The sequence below is a fragment of the Dendrobates tinctorius genome, unplaced genomic scaffold (assembly GCF_039654945.1).
Source record: "Dendrobates tinctorius isolate UK_male_01 unplaced genomic scaffold, ASM3965494v1 ptg000039l, whole genome shotgun sequence".
NCBI lineage: Eukaryota > Metazoa > Chordata > Amphibia > Anura > Dendrobatidae > Dendrobates > Dendrobates tinctorius.
The window spans coordinates 8,406,059-8,429,206 of NW_027361707.1; positions in this window are offsets into that span (position 1 = coordinate 8,406,059).

Consider the following 23,148-nt stretch of genomic DNA (forward strand, 5'->3'; position numbering starts at 1 on the left):
GCGCAATAGGGTCTTATCCGGGTAAATGCTAGAGAAGTAGATTAGATTATACTCACCCTTTTTAGGAGAGGTTAAAGCATGTAAGATCAGTAATCTGCTTGCTGCACGTCCAAAGGTCAGCTCCGTGACCGCTTACACATCAGATTTTTGAATAAATTCTTGGACTTTTGTGCGCTACCAGATAAATTCACCAATCCAATATTTAAGAGAAAGATTAATCCATTTATTTCCCAACGCGTTTCGAAATGTGTACCATTTCTTCTTCAGGGGATGACATATAGACATATATGTCATCCCCTGAAGAAGAAATGGTACACATTTCGAAACGCGTTGGGAAATAAATGGATTAATCTTTCTCTTAAATATTGGATTGGTGAATTTATCTGGTAGCGCACAAAAGTCCAAGAATTTATTCCAAAATCTGATACTACAAGTTACAGAAACAGAACCAAGCTTATGGCATACATATTGTACCAGAATCTAGATTACTACATCAATACAGTATCAGAACCAAGGTTACTGCTTAGATATGGTACCATAACTGAGCTTACCTTCAAACATACAACTCCGGAAACACGGACATTTAAACACACAATATGGCAGGGGCATTGCCAGGGTCCTTAAAGCTCAAGGGCCCAAGCCCCAAAAAGCATGTCTCCCCATAAGACCAACCTTTAGCCATTTAAAATAGCATGTATATATAATTACAGTACACCACTTTTGCTACCCAAAAACACACAATGCAAAGAACAATATGATCAATATTACTACTATAAAAGGCCAAAACAATACGTCTGCACAATGCCTACTACCATCACCACCACACCGCGAATACATAATATAATATGACCATTACCTCTACATAACAAAACACTCTAATCAGACCAAGGACACCACCATACACCTTCTACTACATAATGACCAAAACACATTAAGCTGTTACTAAATAAATAAAAAAACAAAAGCTACTAAAAAGAGCACTAGTCCCACCTTTCCTGGAACCGTATATTGGTAGATACCAGTCCCGCAGAACACATACATGATTACAGTCAGGGCTGCCACTAGGAATTTCGGGGCCCCATACTGGCAAAATTTTCGGGACCCCTTGAAACTCCACCCAGGCTCCACCCCAGTTCTGCCTCCACACCTCGAGCCTTCCACAATCCCTCCGCCCGCTCTTGAAAAAACTCATCTTCTACACCACGTCCTCACCAATCTATTAACAGTTCCCAGCAAACACCAGATCACATACATAACCAGCAGCTTTTGTTTTGGCCAAAAGAATTTTTAAGCCACCACCACAAGGTAGACTCTTTTGGCCGGGTCATATTCTACTCTTACTTATTAAACATTTCCTAAAATATCCAATACTCTTTTTAGGTTTATTTTTATTTATTTTTCTTTAAGGAAATGAGTCGCATATATTTTTTAGAATTACCATTAATACCACAAGGGACAAAAACTGTCACACCATGACCAGACCATATATTACCACCACATAGCGAGCGAATAATACCATATATAAGGAACAAATACCTCCATACCATGACCAGACCACATATTACCATAACATAGTGCCAAATAATACCACATACAGGGAGAAATACCGCCACACCATAACCAGATCACATACTTCCACCATATAGTGACCGAATACTACAATACAGATCATTAATAAAAAAATACACAACACTAATGCCATTATACACAGGAGCTTTGTATATAGTGTACAGGTAATACAAAGCTCACCAGTGACATTATACACAGGAGCTCTGTATACAGTGTCAGTGTCCAGGTAATACAGTGATTACCTGTGACATTATACACAGAAGCTCTGTATATAGTGCACAGTGAACAGGATATAGTGTATAGTGTCAGTGTACAGGTAGCACACTGACTCACCAGTGACGTCTCCAGCTGATGTCCCTCATCTTTTCTTTTTTATGCAGCGCAGACCGCCATCATTTCTTTCAGCCAGGACTCGTCTCTGTATAAAATAACACAGTTACCTTGAGCACGGCTTCCAGAGCACATTCCCCATTTTTCCCCTTTCTTCTACACTACACATCTAAATACAGACGTGCACCCACCATTAATATATAATAATCCACCATTCCAAATATAAATTATAATTCACCACTGCGCCCCCACCAACAATAAATAGCAATTTCCCCACCTAATAAATATATACATTAATTAGCCCCTGTACTCTTCCTCCAATTCATTACCAGTCACTGCTTCCTCAATGTCCCCCACTATGTGCCTCCCGCTCCCCCAATTCATTATATTTATATGCTCCTTCCGCCCCAATTCATTGTCATGTCTTTCTCTCCCACCCTCTATTCATTATCAACTGCTCTCCCCCCACATTCAATACATCATTTACTCCCATCACCCGGAAAATTCATTATTTGCTCCCCCCAGGTCCTCATTTGCTCTCCCCATCCCCCACCTTCAATTCAATTGCTGTCCCCATCCCTCATTTCATCATTTGCAGTCCCCCTCACTTCATCATTTGCAGTCCCCCTTCCCCCCTCACTTCATCATTTGCAGTCCCCCATTCTCCCCCCATTTCATGTGCAGTCCCCTTTCGTTCATGTGCAGTCCCCTATCCCCTCCCTCCCATCATCATATGCAGCCCCCTCCATCATTTGCAGCCCCTTCCAACATTTGCAGGCCCCATTCCATAATTTGCAAATTGCAGCACCCCCCTCCATCATTTGCATCCCCCTTTCATCATTTTCAGCACCCCCTCCATCATTTGTAGCCCCCCTTCATCATTGGTAGCCCCGCTGTCATCATTGGCAGCACCCCCTCCATCATTTGCACTGCAGCACCCCCTCCATCATTTGCAGCACCCCCTTCCATCATTGGCAGCCCCCTCTATCATTTGCAGCCACCTCCATCATTTCCAGCACCCCCTCCATCATTCGCAGCCCCCTCCATCATATGCAGCCCCACTTTATCATTTCCAGCACCCCCCCATCATTTGCAGCCCCCTCCATCATTTCCAGCACCCCCTCCATCATTTCCAGCATCCGCTCCATCATTTCCAGCACCCCTCCATCATTTGCAGCCCCTCTTCATAATTTCCAGCACCCCCTCCATCATTTGCAGCCCCCCTCCATCATTTGCAGCCCCCCTCCATCATTTTCAGCACCCCCTCCATCATTTCCAGCACCCGCTCCATCATTTCCAGCACCCGCTCCATCATTTCCAGCACCCGCTCCATCATTTCCAGCACCCGCTCCATCATTTCCAGCACCCCTCCATCATTTCCAGCACCCCTCCATCATTTCCAGCACCCGCTCCATCATTTCCAGCACCCCCTCCATCATTTCCAGCACCCGCTCCATCATTTCCAGCATCCCCTCCATTATTTCCAGCACCCCTCCATCATTTCCAGCACCCCCTCTATCATTTGCAGCCACCTCCATCATTTCCAGCACCCCCTCCATCATTTGCAGCCCCTCCATCATTTGCAGCCCCCTCCATCATTTCCAGCACCCCCTCCATCATTTCCAGCATCCGCTCCATCATTTCCAGCACCCCTCCATCATTTGCAGCCCCTCTTCATAATTTCCAGCACCCCCTCCATCATTTGCAGCCCCCCTCCATCATTTGCAGCCCCCCTCCATCATTTGCAGCCCCCCTCCATCATTTCCAGCACCCCCTCCATCATTTCCAGCACCCTCTCCATCATTTCCAGCCCCCTCCATCATTTCCAGCACCCCCTCCATCATTTGCAGCCCCCTCCATCATTTCCAGCACCCCCTTCATCATTTCCAGCACCTGCTCCATCATTTCCAGCACCCCTCCATCATTTCCAGCCCCCTCCATCATTCGCAGCCCCCTCCATCATTTGCAGCCCCACTTTATCATTTCCAGCACCCCCCATCATTTGCAGCCCCCTCCATCATTTCCAGCACCCCCTCCATCATTTCCAGCATCCGCTCCATCATTTCCAGCACCCCTCCATCATTTGCAGCCCCTCTTCATAATTTCCAGCACCCCCTCCATCATTTGCAGCCCCCCTCCATCATTTGCAGCCCCCCTCCATCATTTGCAGCACCCCCTCCATCATTTCCAGCACCCGCTCCATCATTTCCAGAACCCCCTCCATCATTTCCAGCACCCCCTCCATCATTTCCAGCACCCGCTCCATCATTTCCAGCACCCGCTCCATCATTTCCAGCCCCCTCCATCATTTCCAGCACCCCCTCCATCATTTGCAGCCCCCTCCATCATTTCCAGCACCCCCTCCATCATTTCCAGCACCCGCTCCTTCATTTCCAGCACCCCCTCCATCATTTCCAGCCCCCTCCATCATTTCCAGCACCCCTCCATCATTTGCTGCCCCCCTCCATAATTTCCAGCACCCCCCCATCATTGGCAGCCCCCTCCATCATTTCCAGCATCCGCTCCATCATTTCCAGCACCCCCTCCATCATTCGCAGCCCCCTCCATCATTTGCAGCCCCACTTTATCATTTCCAGCACCCCCCCATCATTTGCAGCCCCCTCCATCATTTCCAGCACCCCTCCATCATTTCCAGCATCCGCTCCATCATTTCCAGCACCCCTCCATCATTTGCAGCCCCTCTTCATAATTTCCAGCACCCCCTCCATCATTTGCAGCCCCCCTCCATCATTTCCAGCACCCCTCCATCATTTCCAGCACCCCTCCATCATTTCCAGCACCCGCTCCATCATTTCCAGCACCCCCTCCATCATTTCCAGCACCCGCTCCATCATTTCCAGCATCCCCTCCATTATTTCCAGCACCCCTCCATCATTTCCAGCACCCCCTCTATCATTTGCAGCCACCTCCATCATTTCCAGCACCCCCTCCATCATTCGCAGCCCCTCCATCATTTGCAGCCCCCTCCATCATTTCCAGCACCCCCTCCATCATTTCCAGCATCCGCTCCATCATTTCCAGCACCCCTCCATCATTTGCAGCCCCTCTTCATAATTTCCAGCACCCCCTCCATCATTTGCAGCCCCCCTCCATCATTTGCAGCCCCCCTCCATCATTTGCAGCCCCCCTCCATCATTTCCAGCACCCCCTCCATCATTTCCAGCACCCTCTCCATCATTTCCAGCCCCCTCCATCATTTCCAGCACCCCCTCCATCATTTGCAGCCCCCTCCATCATTTCCAGCACCCCCTCCATCATTTCCAGCACCTGCTCCATCATTTCCAGCACCCCTCCATCATTTCCAGCCCCCTCCATCATTCGCAGCCCCCTCCATCATTTGCAGCCCCACTTTATCATTTCCAGCACCCCCCATCATTTGCAGCCCCCTCCATCATTTCCAGCACCCCCTCCATCATTTCCAGCATCCGCTCCATCATTTCCAGCACCCCTCCATCATTTGCAGCCCCTCTTCATAATTTCCAGCACCCCCTCCATCATTTGCAGCCCCCCTCCATCATTTGCAGCCCCCCTCCATCATTTGCAGCACCCCCTCCATCATTTCCAGCACCCGCTCCATCATTTCCAGAACCCCCTCCATCATTTCCAGCACCCCCTCCATCATTTCCAGCACCCGCTCCATCATTTCCAGCCCCCTCCATCATTTCCAGCACCCCCTCCATCATTTGCAGCCCCCTCCATCATTTCCAGCACCCCCTCCATCATTTCCAGCACCCGCTCCTTCATTTCCAGCACCCCCTCCATCATTTCCAGCCCCCTCCATCATTTCCAGCACCCCTCCATCATTTGCTGCCCCCCTCCATAATTTCCAGCACCCCCCCATCATTGGCAGCCCCCTCCATCATTTCCAGCATCCGCTCCATCATTTCCAGCACCCCCTCCATCATTCGCAGCCCCCTCCATCATTTGCAGCCCCACTTTATCATTTCCAGCACCCCCCCATCATTTGCAGCCCCCTCCATCATTTCCAGCACCCCTCCATCATTTCCAGCATCCGCTCCATCATTTCCAGCACCCCTCCATCATTTGCAGCCCCTCTTCATAATTTCCAGCACCCCCTCCATCATTTGCAGCCCCCCTCCATCATTTGCAGCCCCCTCCATCATTTGCAGCACCCCTCCATCATTTCCAGCACCCGCTCCATCATTTCCAGAACCCCCTCCATCATTTCCAGCACCCCCTCCATCATTTCCAGCACCCGCTCCATCATTTCCAGCACCCCTCCATCATTTCCAGCCCCCTCCATCATTTCCAGCACCCCCTCCATCATTTGCAGCCCCCTCCATCATTTCCAGCACCCCATCCATCATTTCCAGCACCCCCTCCATCATTTCCAGCACCCGCTCCATCATTTCCAGCACCCCCTCCATCATTTCCAGCACCCCCTCCATCATTTCCAGCACCCCTCCATCATTTGCTGCCCCCCTCCATCATTTGCAGCCCCCTCCATCATTAACAGCACCCCCTCCATCATTTCCAGCATCCGCTCCATCATTTCCAGCACCCCTCCATCATTTGCAGCCCCCCTCCATAATTTCCAGCACCCCCCCATCATTTGCAGCCCCCTCCATCATTTCCAGCACCCCCTCCATCATTTCCAGCATCCGCTCCATCATTTGCAGCCCCCCTCCATCATTTGCAGCACCCCTCCATCATTTCCAGCACCCCCTCCATCATTTCCAGCACCCCCTCCATCATTTCCAGCACCCCCTCTATCATTTCCAGCACCCGCTTCATCATTTCCAGCACCCCCTCCATCATTTCCAGCACCCCTCCATCATTTGCAGGTCTGCTCCATAATTTCCAGCACCCCCTCCATCATTTGCAGCCCCCTGCATCATTTCCAGCACCTCCTCCATCATTTGCTGCCCCTCCATCATTTGCAGCACCTCCTCCATCATTTGCAGCCCCCTCCATCATTTGCAGCCCCCTCCATCATTTCCAGCACCTGCTCCATCATTTCCAGCACCCCCTCCATCATTTCCAGCGCCCGCTCCATCATTTCCAGCGCCCGCTCCATCATTTCCAGCACCCCCTCCATCATTTGCAGCCCCCTCCATCATTTCCAGCACCTGCTCCATCATTTCCAGCACCCCTCCATCATTTCCAGCACCCCCTCCATCATTTGCAGCCCCCCTCCATAATTTCCAGCACCCCCTCCATCATTTGCAGCCCCCTGCATCATTTCCAGCACCTCCTCCATCATTTGCAGCCCCCCTCCATCATTTGCTGCCCCCTCCATCATTTGCAGCCCCCTCCATCATTTGCAGCACCTCCTCCATCATTTGCAGCCCCCTCCATCATTTGCAGCCCCCTCCATCATTTCCAGCACCTGCTCCATCATTTCCAGCACCCCCTCCATCATTTCCAGCACCCCCTCCATCATTTCCAGCGCCCGCTCCATCATTTCCAGCACCCCCTCCATCATTTGCAGCCCCCTCCATCATTTCCAGCACCTGCTCCATCATTTCCAGCACCCCCTCCATCATTTCCAGCGCCCCCTCCATCATTTGCAGCCCCCTCCATCATTTCCAGCACCTGCTCCATCATTTCCAGCACCCCCTCCATCATTTCCAGCGCCCGCTCCATCATTTCCAGCACCCCTCCATAATTTCCAGCACCCGCTCCATCATTTCCAGCACCCGCTCCATCATTTCCAGCACCCGCTCTATCATTTCCAGCACCCCCTCCATCATTTGCAGCCCCCCTCCATAATTTCCAGCACCCGCTCCATCATTTCCAGCACCCGCTCCATCATTTCCAGCACCCGCTCCATCATTTCCAGCGCCCGCTCCATCATTTCCAGCACCCCCTCCATCATTTGCAGCCCCCTCCATCATTTCCAGCACCTGCTCCATCATTTCCAGCACCCCCTCCATCATTTCCAGCGCCCCCTCCATCATTTGCAGCCCCCTCCATCATTTCCAGCACCTGCTCCATCATTTCCAGCACCCCCTCCATCATTTCCAGCGCCCGCTCCATCATTTCCAGCACCCCCTCCATCATTTGCAGCCCCCCTCCATAATTTCCAGCACCCCCTCCATCATTTCCAGCACCCGCTCCATCATTTCCAGCACCCGCTCCATCATTTCCAGCACCCGCTCTATCATTTCCAGCACCCGCTTCATCATTTCCAGCACCCCCTCCATCATTTCCAGCACCCCTCCATCATTTGCAGGTCTGCTCCATAATTTCCAGCACCCCCTCCATCATTTGCAGCCCCCTGCATCATTTCCAGCACCTCCTCCATCATTTGCTGCCCCTCCATCATTTGCAGCACCTCCTCCATCATTTGCAGCCCCCTCCATCATTTGCAGCCCCCTCCATTTCCAGCACCTGCTCCATCATTTCCAGCACCCCCTCCATCATTTCCAGCGCCCGCTCCATCATTTCAAGCGCCCGCTCCATCATTTCCAGCACCCCCTCCATCATTTGCAGCCCCCTGCATCATTTCCAGCACCTCCTCCATCATTTGCAGCCCCCCTCCATCATTTGCTGCCCCCTCCATCATTTGCAGCCCCCTCCATCATTTGCAGCCCCCTCCATCATTTCCAGCACCTGCTCCATCATTTCCAGCACCCCCTCCATCATTTCCAGCGCCCGCTCCATCATTTCCAGCACCCCCTCCATCATTTGCAGCCCCCTCCATCATTTCCAGCACCTGCTCCATCATTTCCAGCACCCCCTCCATCATTTCCAGCGCCCCCTCCATCATTTGCAGCCCCCTCCATCATTTCCAGCACCTGCTCCATCATTTCCAGCACCCCCTCCATCATTTCCAGCGCCCGCTGCATCATTTCCAGCACCCCTCCATCATTTGCAGCCCCCCTCCATAATTTCCAGCACCCCCTCCATCATTTCCAGCACCCGCTCCATCATTTCCAGCACCCGCTCCATCATTTCCAGCACCCGCTCTATCATTTCCAGCACCCGCTTCATCATTTCCAGCACCCCCTCCATCATTTCCAGCACCCCCTCCATCATTTGCAGCCCCCTGCATCATTTCCAGCACCTCCTCCATCATTTGCAGCCCCCCTCCATCATTTTCTGCCCCCTCCATCATTTCCAGCACCTGCTCCATCATTTCCAGCACCCCCTCCATCATTTTCAGCGCCCGCTCCATTATTTCCAGCACCCCCTCCATCATTTGCAGCCCCCCTCCATAATTTCCAGCACCCCCTCCATCATTTCCAGCACCCCTCCATCCTTTGCAGCCCCCCTCCATTATTTCTAGCACACCTTCCATCATTTCCAGCACCTGCTCCATCATTTCCAGCACCCCCTCCATCATTTCCAGCGCCCGCTCCATCATTTCCAGCACCCCCTCCATCATTTGCAGCCCCCCTCCATCATTTCCAGCACCCCCTCCATCATTTCCAGCACCCGCTCCATCATTTCCAGCACCCGCTCCATCATTTCCAGCACCCGCTTCATCATTTCCAGCACCCCCTCCATCATTTCCAGCACCCCCTCCATCATTTGCAGCCCCCTGCATCATTTCCAGCACCTCCTCCATCATTTGCAGCCCCCCTCCATCATTTGCTGCCCCCTCCATCATTTCCAGCACCTGCTCCATCATTTCCAGCACCCCCTCCATCATTTTCAGCGCCCGCTCCATCATTTCCAGCACCCCCTCCATCATTTGCAGCCCCCCTCCATAATTTCCAGCACCCCCTCCATCATTTCCAGCACCCCTCCATCCTTTGCAGCCCCCCTCCATTATTTCTAGCACACCCTCCATCATTTCCAGCACCCCCTCCATCATTTCCAGCACCCCCTCCATCATTTGCAGGCCCCCTCTATCATTTCCAGTACCCCCTCCATCATTTGCAGCCCCTCCATAATTTCCAGCACCCCCTCCATCATTTCCAGCACCACTCCATCATTTACAGCCCCCTCCATTATTTCCAGCACCCCCTCCATCATTTCCAGCACCCCTCCATCATTTGCAGCCCCCTGCATCATTTCCAGCACCTCCTCCATCATTTGCAGCCCCCCTCCATCATTTGCTGCCCCCTCCATCATTTGCAGCCCCCTCCATCATTTGCAGCACCTCCTCCATCATTTGCAGCCCCCTCCATCATTTGCAGCCCCCTCCATCATTTCCAGCACCTGCTCCATCATTTCCAGCACCCCCTCCATCATTTCCAGCACCCCCTCCATCATTTCCAGCGCCCGCTCCATCATTTCCAGCACCCCCTCCATCATTTGCAGCCCCCTCCATCATTTCCAGCACCTGCTCCATCATTTCCAGCACCCCCTCCATCATTTCCAGCGCCCCCTCCATCATTTGCAGCCCCCTCCATCATTTCCAGCACCTGCTCCATCATTTCCAGCACCCCCTCCATCATTTCCAGCGCCCGCTGCATCATTTCCAGCACCCCTCCATCATTTGCAGCCCCCCTCCATAATTTCCAGCACCCCCTCCATCATTTCCAGCACCCGCTCCATCATTTCCAGCACCCGCTCCATCATTTCCAGCACCCGCTCTATCATTTCCAGCACCCGCTTCATCATTTCCAGCACCCCTCCATCATTTCCAGCACCCCCTCCATCATTTGCAGCCCCCTGCATCATTTCCAGCACCTCCTCCATCATTTGCAGCCCCCCTCCATCATTTGCTGCCCCCTCCATCATTTCCAGCACCTGCTCCATCATTTCCAGCACCCCCTCCATCATTTTCAGCGCCCGCTCCATTATTTCCAGCACCCCCTCCATCATTTGCAGCCCCCCTCCATAATTTCCAGCACCCCCTCCATCATTTCCAGCACCCCTCCATCCTTTGCAGCCCCCCTCCATTATTTCTAGCACACCTTCCATCATTTCCAGCACCTGCTCCATCATTTCCAGCACCCCCTCCATCATTTCCAGCGCCCGCTCCATCATTTCCAGCACCCCCTCCATCATTTGCAGCCCCCCTCCATCATTTCCAGCACCCCCTACATCATTTCCAGCACCCGCTCCATCATTTCCAGCACCCGCTCCATCATTTCCAGCACCCGCTTCATCATTTCCAGCACCCCCTCCATCATTTCCAGCACCCCCTCCATCATTTGCAGCCCCCTGCATCATTTCCAGCACCTCCTCCATCATTTGCAGCCCCCCTCCATCATTTGCTGCCCCCTCCATCATTTCCAGCACCTGCTCCATCATTTCCAGCACCCCCTCCATCATTTTCAGCGCCCGCTCCATCATTTCCAGCACCCCCTCCATCATTTGCAGCCCCCCTCCATAATTTCCAGCACCCCCTCCATCATTTCCAGCACCCCTCCATCCTTTGCAGCCCCCCTCCATTATTTCTAGCACACCCTCCATCATTTCCAGCACCCCCTCCATCATTTCCAGCACCCCCTCCATCATTTGCAGGCCCCCTCTATCATTTCCAGTACCCCCTCCATCATTTGCAGCCCCTCCATAATTTCCAGCACCCCCTCCATCATTTCCAGCACCCCTCCATCATTTACAGCCCCCTCCATTATTTCCAGCACCCCCTCCATCATTTCCAGCACCCCCTCCATCATTTCCAGCACCCCCTCTATCATTTGCAGCCACCTCCATCATTTCCAGCACCCCCTCCATCATTTCCAGCACCCCCTCTATCATTTGCAGGCCCCCTCCATCATTTCCAGCACCCCATCATTTCCAGCACCCCTCCATCATTTCCAGCACCCCTCCATCATTTGCAGCCCCCTCCATCATTTGCAGCACCTCCTCCATCATTTGCAGCCCCCCTCCATCATTTGCAGCCCCCTGCATCATTTCCAGCACCCCCTCCATCATTTGCAGCCCCCTGCATCATTTCCAGCACCTCCTCCATCATTTGCTGCCCCTCCATCATTTGCAGCACCTCCTCCATCATTTGCAGCCCCCTCCATCATTTGCAGCCCCCTCCATCATTTCCAGCACCTGCTCCATCATTTCCAGCACCCCCTCCATCATTTCCAGCGCCCGCTCCATCATTTCAAGCGCCCGCTCCATCATTTCCAGCACCCCCTCCATCATTTGCAGCCCCCTCCATCATTTCCAGCACCTGCTCCATCATTTGCAGCCCCCTGCATCATTTCCAGCACCTCCTCCATCATTTGCAGCCCCCCTCCATCATTTGCTGCCCCCTCCATCATTTGCAGCACCTCCTCCATCATTTGCAGCCCCCTCCATCATTTGCAGCCCCCTCCATCATTTCCAGCACCTGCTCCATCATTTCCAGCACCCCCTCCATCATTTCCAGCGCCCGCTCCATCATTTCAAGCGCCCGCTCCATCATTTCCAGCACCCCCTCCATCATTTGCAGCCCCCTCCATCATTTCCAGCACCTGCTCCATCATTTGCAGCCCCCTGCATCATTTCCAGCACCTCCTCCATCATTTGCAGCCCCCCTCCATCATTTGCTGCCCCCTCCATCATTTCCAGCACCTGCTCCATCATTTCCAGCACCCCCTCCATCATTTTCAGCGCCCGCTCCATCATTTCCAGCACCCCCTCCATCATTTGCAGCCCCCCTCCATAATTTCCAGCACCCCCTCCATCATTTCCAGCACCCCTCCATCCTTTGCAGCCCCCCTCCATTATTTCTAGCACACCTTCCATCATTTCCAGCACCTGCTCCATCATTTCCAGCACCCCCTCCATCATTTCCAGTGCCCGCTCCATCATTTCCAGCACCCCCTCCATCATTTGCAGCCCCCCTCCATAATTTCCAGCACCCCCTCCATCATTTCCAGCACCCGCTCCATCATTTCCAGCACCCGCTCCATCATTTCCAGCACCCCCTCCATCATTTCCAGCACCCCCTCCATCATTTGCAGCCCCCTGCATCATTTCCAGCACCTCCTCCATCATTTGCAGCCCCCCTCCATCATTTGCTGCCCCCTCCATCATTTCCTGCACCTGCTCCATCATTTCCAGCACCCCCTCCATCATTTTCAGCGCCCGCTCCATCATTTCCAGCACCCCCTCCATCATTTGCAGCCCCCCTCCATAATTTCCAGCACCCCCTCCATCATTTCCAGCACCCCTCCATCCTTTGCAGCCCCCCTCCATTATTTCTAGCACACCCTCCATCATTTCCAGCACCCCCTCCATCATTTCCAGCACCCCCTCCATCATTTGCAGCCCCCCTCTATCATTTCCAGTACCCCCTCCATCATTTGCAGCCCCTCCATAATTTCCAGCACCCCCTCCATCATTTCCAGCACCCCTCCATCATTTACAGCCCCCTCCATTATTTCCAGCACCCCCTCCATCATTTCCAGCACCCCCTCCATCATTTCCAGCACCCCCTCTATCATTTGCAGGCCCCCTCCATCATTTCCAGCACCCCATCATTTCCAGCACCCCTCCATCATTTCCAGCACCCCTCCATCATTTGCAGCCCCCTCCATCATTTGCAGCACCTCCTCCATCATTTGCAGCCCCCCTCCATCATTTGCAGCCCCCTGCATCATTTCCAGCACCCCCTCCATCATTTGCAGCCCCCTGCATCATTTCCAGCACCTCCTCCATCATTTGCTGCCCCTCCATCATTTGCAGCACCTCCTCCATCATTTGCAGCCCCCTCCATCATTTGCAGCCCCCTCCATCATTTCCAGCACCTGCTCCATCATTTCCAGCACCCCCTCCATCATTTCCAGCGCCCGCTCCATCATTTCAAGCGCCCGCTCCATCATTTCCAGCACCCCCTCCATCATTTGCAGCCCCCTCCATCATTTCCAGCACCTGCTCCATCATTTCCAGCACCCCTCCATCATTTCCAGCACCCCCTCCATCATTTGCAGCCCCCCTCCATAATTTCCAGCACCCCTCCATCATTTGCAGCCCCCTGCATCATTTCCAGCACCTCCTCCATCATTTGCAGCCCCCCTCCATCATTTGCTGCCCCCTCCATCATTTGCAGCCCCCTCCATCATTTGCAGCACCTCCTCCATCATTTGCAGCCCCCTCCATCATTTGCAGCCCCCTCCATCATTTCCAGCACCTGCTCCATCATTTCCAGCACCCCCTCCATCATTTCCAGCACCCCCTCCATCATTTCCAGCACCCCCTCCATCATTTCCAGCGCCCGCTCCATCATTTCCAGCACCCCCTCCATCATTTGCAGCCCCCTCCATCATTTCCAGCACCCCCTCCATCATTTCCAGCGCCCCCTCCATCATTTCCAGCGCCCCCTCCATCATTTGCAGCCCCCTCCATCATTTCCAGCACCTGCTCCATCATTTCCAGCACCCCCTCCATCATTTCCAGCGCCCGCTCCATCATTTCCAGCACCCCCTCCATCATTTGCAGCCCCCCTCCATAATTTCCAGCACCCCCTCCATCATTTCCAGCACCCGCTCCATCATTTCCAGCACCCGCTCCATCATTTCCAGCACCCGCTCTATCATTTCCAGCACCCGCTTCATCATTTCCAGCACCCCCTCCATCATTTCCAGCACCCCCTCCATCATTTGCAGCCCCCTGCATCATTTCCAGCACCTCCTCCATCATTTGCAGCCCCCCTCCATCATTTGCTGCCCCCTCCATCATTTCCAGCACCTGCTCCATCATTTCCAGCACCCCCTCCATCATTTTCAGCGCCCGCTCCATCATTTCCAGCACCCCCTCCATCATTTTCAGCGCCCGCTCCATCATTTCCAGCACCCCTCCATCATTTGCAGCCCCCCTCCATAATTTCCAGCACCCCCTCCATCATTTCCAGCACCCCTCCATCCTATGCAGCCCCCCTCCATTATTTCTAGCACACCCTCCATCATTTCCAGCACCCCCTCCATCATTTCCAGCACCCCCTCCATCATTTGCAGGCCCCCTCTATCATTTCCAGTACCCCCTCCATCATTTGCAGCCCCCCTCCATCATTTGCAGCCCCCTGCATCATTTCCAGCACCCCCTCCATCATTTGCAGCCCCCTCCATCATTTCCAGCACCTGCTCCATCATTTCCAGCACCCCCTCCATCATTTACAGCCCCCCTCCATCATTTCCAGCACCCCCTCCATCATTTGCAGCCCCCTCCATCATTTCCAGCACCCCTCCATTATTTGCAGCCCCCCTTTCATCATTTGCAGCCCCCCTTTCTTCATTGGCAGCCCCCCTCCATCATTTGCAGCCCCCTCCATCATTTGCAGCCCCCTCCATCATTTGCAGCCCCGCTCCATCATGTGCAGCCCCCTTCCACCATTGGCAGCCCCCCTTTCTTCATTTGCAGCCCCCTCCACCATTGGCAGCCCACCTCCATCATCTGCAGCCCTCCTTTCATCATTGGCAGCCCCCTCGCCCATTTAATTCATTTGATAAAGAAAAAAAAACGTTTTTCATACTTGCCTCACCAGTGATCCCCAGCAGGCACAGCTGCAGCTCCTCTTGTCATGGCAGACGCTGTACCTGGAAGGAGCCCATAGATTGTATCATTTTCAGCAGTGAATCAGCCAGACTGTATAGGCTGTAGTCAGGACCTGCAAGGAGCCCCTACATTCTAGCTACAGCCATGTCACATGATCAGAAGTCCAGGGAGGGCGGAGGGAGTCGGAGCTGCGCAGCTGTCAAGGTAAGACAGCTATGCACAGCTCAGAGAAAGCTGCCGGCCCACGTGTGCGCCTGGGGGAGCTGCCTGGGGGGCATATGCCTCCCTGCCACCCGGCCCAGCCCGCCCCTACCTGCTGTACCTCAGGCAGCTGTTCCACCAGCTGCTACCTCATCCTTTGTGCAACCATCAACAGGAAGAGGAAAATCTGAAGTTCTCCCCTGGAAGCAGCTAAAGAAACCAGCTTCCACCACCCCAGGAGGAGACCAACAATAAAGAACATGCCCGCAAATAAATAATTAACTTTTACCCAGGAGGGTATTAGCACCATTGTGCCTTTTTGTTTTGCTCATCATGTTTTTCTCCAGTTTATTTGCCTAGTTACGTTGGCAGCATTTATATTGAACTGCAGAGATCATGGACAATGAGTGATCCACAAACTGTGTTTGTAAATAGTTGCGCCTCTTAAGGTGCCCTCTCTTGGTTTTACATAGGTCTTTTATAGATAAGGACTACCTCATCCTGGAGCATTGCTCCAACCCAAGGACACTGCAAGAAATCCCGGCTGGGAGCGGTGTCCAGCACTTTCAAGAATTATTGCTGTTTTGATGTGAAGTATTATATAATGTGCCTTATAAAAATGTTGATAGCAATAGAACAGATTTTATATAGAAATTGGTTGATAGTAATATCTAGGTATCTGATTAAGAGTAAATAGTGAATATTTTCCTCATGGTGATGCTTTAATAAAGATGTGAAATTTAAGTAAAGAATGTTATGCAGGTGATGAACCAGGCATCAGCGGTTGTCACCCATAGTCTAGCAGAGACAGTGAAAATGTGAAAGAAAAAGAAGAATATGTGTAGATGATAATACTTGAACTGGTAGTGAGTTTACTTCCATAGCACTTTAAATTAGGTAATATAGCTTTACATTAAGTAATATATTAAGTATAGATAGTTAAATTGTTTGCACCGTTTAAGAGTCAGTGCCTCCCAAATTGGGAAGTTTAGATAAGTATTGTTTATTTAGCATTCCAAAATTTTTGTATGTTCCTTATTTTGTTTCATCTTTGCTTCACTTGCAGCCCGCGGACGTGCTGTGTTTAACAGGGGGGTATGTGGCGCCCCTGAGGGTTCAGTCACCACAGAGGTACTGCACCTCCTCCTGAGGTGTGGTACCCCACCATCCAGGTAAGGTGGAAACACCTGACCACACTCCAACACCTGCATCCCACACAACATAGTAGTGTAGCAAAGCACCTTTGGTGGCTCCCTGCTTGGAACACGAAGAGTGCTGGGAGGTGGGTTGAGCTTAGTCTGCACCAAAAGAGTGGAAAGATATTAGGAGTCAGTCAGTCAGTCTGACAGAGGAGTGAGAGAGAGAAGATCCCCTGAGTGGGATCGATGGAAGGAAGTGCCGCTGCAGACTTCAGTGAGCTGAGTCTGCTGGCACAGGAAAGAGATATTCAGAAAGCCTAATTCTCCATAAGAAAGATAGTTTTGTATGGACCGTAAGGAGAAGAAGAGAACTAAGGACTAGGGTTAGAGCAGAGCCCCTCCTCAAGTTCTAAGCGCATGGTCCGGCTCCGAGTACCCCGCCGCCCTGGGTGCGAGGGCGATCCAATTAGATTAGGCAGAAAGGACTCACAAACAAGGGACAAATTAATTCAGCTGCAGTAAAGGATGGAAAAGCCTCATAAACGAGGAAACCTAGCGTCTGGTGACGTCCATGGCTTCTAGACTTCTGGCAGTCATTGTCTGCAATGGATTCTCTACAAAGTATTGAAAAGAAACATTTTATTTGTGGTAGTTAATTTGCCTAATTACTTTTGAGCCCCTGATATGAGGAGGCTTTGTAGAAAAATGGTTACAATTCCTAAATGTTTCACAGAGTATTTTTGTTCAACCTCTTCAATTTTATCTCAGTTTCTTCATTCTAAATCCAAAATATTGGCCTTCAGAGCTGAAATCGCCAAGATTCGGTCTCTGTCCAAATATTTCTGGATCTAACTATATTTTTTCCTGCTTTTTCTTTGTTTTTTTTTTACATTTATTCCACACATTGTGCCCACCATAAGGCCATAAAAGGGGCATTTCTCAATCTAAATACATGATTATGATTGCTGATTTCCCCTGTAACTAGGGCTGGATATTAACAATTTCAGGCTTCTACCTCCGCTGCACAGCTGATCTGTGTCGTGTTTTTTGTATTATACATTTTTCATCTTTTTCTGATGGTTTTGGTGGTCAGTAGATCTTTGTAATAAACCATCTTTATAGGGTGTCTGGCCTACTCTGGCAGTCACACAATCACACAATCTCACCTCGTAAACCCACACGGTAAAAGGAAGGAAGTGTACAAAACACAACGATTAATATTAATGATGTCAATGATTTATCACAGTCACAGGTATTAATAGCAAACTCTGCAACCTAAGAATTAAATGTTCTATGGAGAAAAAAAGACCCGAGAGGTAATAAATAAGCACAATATTTGCCATATTATGACTGCGTGTATCTTTAGGGGAAGATCACAAGAGTTGCTGTTTTTAGCGTTTTTTTTTCTCTGCTGCAAAAACGTTGTGTTTTACGTACCAGCTTAGTGAAGGAGATTTCTGAAATCTCATTCACACCCTGCCTTTTTTTGCTTGCATTTTTGTAAATCTGCAGTATGTCAATTATTTCAGCGGTTTTCCAGCAGTTTTCATCCATTCAAATGAATGTAAAAAATTAAATTAACAACACTGCAAAAACATAGCAGAAAGGTGCATATTGTAAGAAGCGCTTTTTTTTGCCACCACTTTGGTTTTTGGTGCAGAACAAAATGATACAAATAAGCAGCGTGTGAACCTATTCTAATCCTATTCTAATTGCAACCTATTATGACATCATAGTCACCATGACATGGGCCTATGGGATGGAGGATATGTATGATGGGTATATGGGCACAGGACTATAGGATAGAGGATATGTATGATGGGTATATGGGCACGGGACTATGGGATGGAGGATGTGTGATGGGTATATGGGCACAGGACTATGGGATGGAGGATATGTATGATGGGTATATGGGCATGGGACTATGGGATGGAGGATAATCATAATTTGCTATAACTAACCACAGTTAGTTACTATGCCCGGGCAGCGCCAGGCTCTTCAGCTAGTTTCTATATATATAAAAATCAATGTTTGTGTGTGTGTGTGTGTGTATCACCAACCAATCACGAAGCATCTTTCATTTCACCAGAGCTGTTCAAAAGAAGCTAAGCTGTGATTGGTTGCTATGACCAGCAGTTTTACTTGCAACCAATCACTAAGCATCTCTCATTTCACCAGAGCTGGTTAAAAGTAGCTGAGCTGTGATTGGTTGCTATGCGCAAGTTTTCCCACTTGACAACACCTCAGCAGACACTGACATGGTGGGAGAAATCTAGCATCCCCAGGAACATAAGCTCCAGCCATCGTCTGTCCCCCAGAAAGGTGCAGTGAGTACATGACCGAAATGAATCCCCCCTCCCGTGTGGTATCATTAAGTGACATACATGAATGTAGGAACGTGCACATATTAAATGTCATGTGGATTTAATATTTTCTTACAGACACTTTTATGCATTATTGATGTGTTACTGTGCTCTGATGCTGTGAGTTTTTTTAAAGTGCTACTTTCCCCATAATTCACCTGAATATACCCATATAACACGTAATGCTTTTCCCATAACAACCCATTAAATATGATACTATACTGCATACAGATGCTGTACATCCATGAGCAACTCAGCCGGACAAATTACAAGTTGACGGTGCATGAAAATGTGTGTGAAGGTTTCTCTACTGTACTAATGTATAAGGTTTGTGCCTGTCCATTGGTGAAAGCATGACTGATATTTATGGTGGCAGATAAGTGAGAATATCAGCCTGATCAGTAGAAAACCTGGGATCTTAGTAAACCATGGTTCTGTGCAATTTCACTATTCTACTTTTACTAGCTCTGATGGGATGATGTGGGATATTAGGGGTAGTAGTCTGGTGGCTCTGGCTGACGGGATGATGTGGGATATTAGGGGTAGTAGTCCAGCGGCTCTGGCTGACGGGATGATGTAGGATATTAGTGGTAGTAGTCCGGTGGCTCTGGCTGACGGGATGATGTGGGATATTAGGGGTAGTAGTCCGGTGGCTCTGGCTGATGGGATGATGTGGGATATTAGTGGTAGTAGTCCGGTGGCTCTGGCTGACGGGATGATGTGGAATATTAGGGGTAGTAGTCTGGTGGCTCTGGCTGACGGGATGATGTGGGATATTAGGGGTAGTAGTCCGGTGGCTCTGGCTGACGGGATGATGTGGGATATTAGGGGTAGTAGTCTGGTGGCTCTGGCTGACGGGATGATGTGGGATATTAGGGGTAGTAGTCCGGTGGCTCTGGCTGACGGGATGATGTGGGATATTAGGGGTAGTAGTCTGGTGGCTCTGGCTGACGGGATGATGTGGGATATTAGGGGTAGTAGTCCGGTGGCTCTGGCTGTCGGGATGATGTGGGATATTAGGGGTAGTAGTCTGGTGGCTCTGGCCGATGGGATGATGTGGGATATTAGGGGTAGTAGTCCGGTGGCTCTGGCCGATGGGATGATGTGGGATATTAGGGGTAGTAGTCTGGTGGCTCTGGCCGATGGGATGATGTGGGATATTAGGGGTAGTAGTCTGGTGGCTCTGGCCGATGGGATGATGTGGGATATTAGGGGTAGTAGTCTGGTGGCTCTGGCCGATGGGATGATGTGGGATATTAGGGGTAGTAGTCCGGTGGCTCTGGCCGATGGGATGATGTGGGATATTAGGGGTAGTAGTCTGGTGGCTCTGGCCGATGGGATGATGTGGGATATTAGGGGTAGTAGTTCGGTGGCTCTGGCCGATGGGATGATGTGGGATATTAGGGGTAGTAGTCTGGTGGCTCTGGCCGATGGGATGATGTGGGATATTAGGGGTAGTAGTCTGGTGGCTCTGGCCGATGGGATGATGTGGGATATTAGGGGTAGTAGTCTGGTGGTTCTGGCCGATGGGATGATGTGGGATATTAGGGACAGTAGTTCGGTGGCTCTGGCTGACGAGATGATGTGGGATATTATAGTGAATGTGGCTATGCGGAGTGGGCGGGGCGATACACTCAGCTTATATATATATATATATATATATATATATATATATATATATATATATATATACACACAATGAAAAGATGAAAAAGCAGCACAAACAAAATAAGAAAAAAGTGGGTGCGCGCTTCCAGGCATATACCAAATCTTCAAACTATTCATCAAAAATTGAAAGCAGCACGCCTTAGAAAATTCAGTATGGTGATGTTTATTCAGCCCATCAGGCTATGTGCCCATACAGTGCGACGTTTCGGTCCAGGAAGGGTGCGGACCTGTCTCAAGCAGTACAATATGGCAAATGAGTGCCTTCTTAAAGCATACACATTATGCAGGTATTTAGTGACAATTATACAATATATAATATATAAAGATGGATCTCCAAAATTGGGATATATAATCATAAAGTGCTCACTTAATATAAAGTGCCATAGTGCATAACATAATAAAAATGATATTCCTAAATACATAAATATCATTCACAAGAGATAATTACATATCAGCGGCAGCTGAAAACTTCATGTTTAAATGAGTGTGACTCACCCCAATACCATTGTAAAAAAACGCCGTGCCCCAGCGTTCACAACGACACAATGCGCAGGGCCGGAAGTTACATGCGGTGTATAATCCACTACCGCCCATGCACAATAGCGCATCCTGATAATCGGCGCCATCTTGATAGATGGAAAACATCTGCTATGGACATACTCTTACTTAACATGGAGTATTTACAAATAGAAATTTCATCACTTAATGTAACTTTTTCTGAAACTGAGAATAAGTTGCGAGATTTGCTGGGTTTGGAGACATTTGATAAATTTAAGGAGGCTATTACTATACGTCTGAACAAAAATAAAGAAGACATGGAAGAGGTTAAAAGGCATAAATGGATGAGAAACACTGAAGATTATCGCACTGGAAAAATTTATAATTGTCAAAATGAGTCTAAGAGAACTTTTAAAGATAAGAAATCTCCCAATAAACCAGGTTATTACCATTTTCCAGAATCTATGAAAAATGATTTTTCTGATTTTTTAAACATTGACAATTTTTCTAGAGACACAAAGACTAAATCTGGAAGAATGTACCGGAGGATCAGAAGAGGAGGGAGGAAGCACAATCGTGGACAAAAAAGAAAAACGTTTGAAAACACGAACCAACACTCCGAGACCTGCAACCATCAAGAAAAAGGACCAGAATTAGTGGTGAATTTCAGCATCCGATAATATTTTAGATGACAAATTTAAGTTTTATCGAAGGGCCTATCATATAGTCCGAGTAATCATGTTAATTGTTTTGAATTAGATAAGGAGCTTTTTAGATTTTTTAGATCAATAAAACTTAAACAGTGGTTTACAGATCATACACAGGGAGCTGATAATATAGCAACAATAGATGATGGTGTGTCAGTGGTTAAAAATGTGGACACATTTGATTTAAAAAGTTGTTCACTTTTTAACAAAAGTGATTTTGTACCTTTAGACAACATACCGTCAATCGAAGCTTTTATTATAGCAGTGAATAAAGATATGGAATCATTAAAAGTAAACCAAAGTATGAGGAGATTTAAATATCCAAATATGACTAGTGATGAATATAAGGCTTTGGTTGGTTTGGCAAGCGACGGCAGCATCACCATAAAATCGGCTGATAAGGGTGGTGCTGTCGTCATTATGGATACTAAGAATTATATAGCAGAAGTTAGGAGACAATTATCTGAAAATGATGTTTATAGAAAGATTGATAATGATCTGAAATTTAAAATCATGAATATGATAAAACACAATCTGGATGAAGCGTTGTCTGCTAAATTGAGTGATGACGATCTATATAAATTTTTGTTGATCACTAATCCTATTACGCCGGTAATATATATATTGCCAAAGATACATAAATCTTTGGTAAATCCACCTGGTTGCCCATTTGTATCGGGCAGAGGATCCATCTTTAATCACATTGGTATATTTTTGGATAAAATATTGAGTCCATTGAGTCGACAGACTAAATCATTTATTTTAGATACGACTGATATTTTGTGTAAATTAAATAATATACAATTGAAGGGAAGGGTGATACTTGCATCATTTGATGTAGTTTCATTATACACATCTATTAGTCATAGTTTGGGTCTTAAATCTGTGGATAGATGTCTGTTGAAAACGGAGTTCACATTAGAACAAAGGACTTTTCTGTTAGAATTATTGAAATTGATGCTATATAATAGTTATTTCCTCTTTGGGGATGACTATTTTATGCAAATGAAGGGGACGGCCATGGGTGCCAATATGGCACCAGCTTATGCGAATCTGGTTATTGCGGCCTTGGAGGAGGATTTTGTCTACGTATCCCACCATTTTGGGCATGTACTGGGATGGTGGCGATATATAGATGATGTCCTCCTCCTTTGGACTGGCACTTTGACTGGGTTGGAGGACTTTCATGTATTTTTAAACTCTATCAATGATGACATCAAGTTTACTTTAGTGTATTTGGAAATGGAGATAAGGTTTTTGAATGTCCTAATTAAGAGGAAAAATGACAGGCTAATAACT